Raw genomic sequence first — 1496 nt, forward strand, 5'->3', positions numbered from 1 at the left:
GTAGTAGTGGTAATAGTAGTAGTAGTAGTAGTAGTAGTAGTAGTAGTAGTAGTAGTAGTAGTAGTAGTAGCAGTAGTAGTAGTAGTGGTAATGGTAGTAGTAGTAGTAGTAGTACAGATTGCCACAGCTTAATGTGTTCAGGAAAGAAGAAAAGGTGCGGAGTTGAAGCTCAGCGGCTCGCTCCACCGTAGGTCCCGTAACTACAGGTAAACGAGAACAAGTGCTTCTGCAGCGGAGGGGTTTTTCACATCAGGACGTCCAGACACCTCTGCTGCCCGGGGTGGGTTGATGCTTCTGTCCGGGGTGGAGTGGGTGTGTGTCGGACTTGGAGGGAGTGCAGTCGAGGCTGCAGTGTCAGGAATGATCCAGGGCACAGAACACTCGTCAGGCCCAGACTGAGCTGTATTGTGAATTTTAATAGAAACAGGGAACCAAACAGAAATGAAAAGATATTCTTTCTGTTCTGTTTTGGACCAAAGTCATATTTTAACAGTTTTCTACAACAGAGTATTAGAGCCACCAAGATTACTTTTAAAGGAACAGTGTGTAGGATTTTGTCAATTCTTTTAGCCAAAATTATACAGGTAAACATCCGATTATCAGAAGGAGAAACTAAAAACACAAACTTTAATGTGGCGTTACACATCTGGAGTAACGGTAACAAAACCCTTTCTCGAGGAACCAAAGGAAAAAACAAAAGTTGCAGGGTTTTTTTTTACAATAAATGGAAAGGGAAAAAGGGACAATAGTGAATTTAACAGGTCAGTTAATTTAGTTTCATCTGTCAGCAAACAGACAAGCTGAACTGTAGGCTGGCATCAAGAGCAAAAACCTGAAATCAGCTGATTAAAACTGCTGATGCGTGAATATGCGTGAATATTACATAATTGTTAGTTAAAAAATGTCATATTAGTTGTTAAATATTTTAACTCAATAACCATGATCACTTTGATTGACCAATAGACACTTAAGGAAACTGTTTTTTAATTTCTAGGAAACGTCTGAAGATCAGCTGACAGCTCTAATAAATAAGTAAATAAATAATCTGCTCCTTCTTTTCCCTTAACTTCTCGCTGCAGGCTATTTTTGGATGCAGAACAAAACAAAAACCCAGWCAAACTAAATAACAAAATGAACCTTGTSACATRAACTTTTTCAAWAGTAAAAATAGAAATGATCACTCTGAGACAATGGATCATCAGAGGGATTTCATCTGTTGTTGAAATCTCACTTAGAACAGAAGAAAGACACATATTCATACTAGTAGCCTGTAGAACAAAAACTACAAACGATAAAATTCAAAGGCTTTTATTAAATGAAGGAGATAAATTTACCTCAAATAATTTAGTTTTGCTTTCACCTTGAAATTTTCTACTATATTTTTAAGGTTAAAAAAGCTTATTTTCCAGCCAAGTGTCCTACCTAAAATAATTGTTATTCCACCTACATACCAGCAAAAAGCAAGTTAGTAAGAGAAATAGAGACTTCAAAAAGTC

The sequence above is a fragment of the Austrofundulus limnaeus genome, unplaced genomic scaffold (genome assembly GCF_001266775.1).
Source record: "Austrofundulus limnaeus strain Quisiro unplaced genomic scaffold, Austrofundulus_limnaeus-1.0 Scaffold1437, whole genome shotgun sequence".
Lineage (NCBI taxonomy): Eukaryota > Metazoa > Chordata > Actinopteri > Cyprinodontiformes > Rivulidae > Austrofundulus > Austrofundulus limnaeus.